Source organism: Penaeus monodon, chromosome 34 (assembly GCF_015228065.2).
Source record: "Penaeus monodon isolate SGIC_2016 chromosome 34, NSTDA_Pmon_1, whole genome shotgun sequence".
Classification (NCBI taxonomy): Eukaryota; Metazoa; Arthropoda; class Malacostraca; order Decapoda; family Penaeidae; genus Penaeus; species Penaeus monodon.
This window is the reverse complement of record NC_051419.1, coordinates 31,681,318-31,681,560: the sequence shown is the minus strand read 5'-3', so window position 1 is coordinate 31,681,560 and position 243 is coordinate 31,681,318.

The window sequence follows — 243 nt, the reverse complement described above, 5'->3', positions numbered from 1 at the left end:
GACTAAGGCTTCATTTGCACTCTCTCAGAGGACTCTCGAGTTGCCTGCCTCCTTCCCTCCTGAAACTTGGTCCAGGATTCCGGCCTCCTCGCGTGGGGCATGGGGCGTGGGGTAGAGGTGTAGGAATCCTATCCCGAAGATTCGTCTCACATGTTCCAGAAAGCCCACATTACCGGTCTCACGCAGTTTGTGAAGGATTACCCAACGGAATTAAATCCTAAGCAGGATGGATCGCGTGCAGGA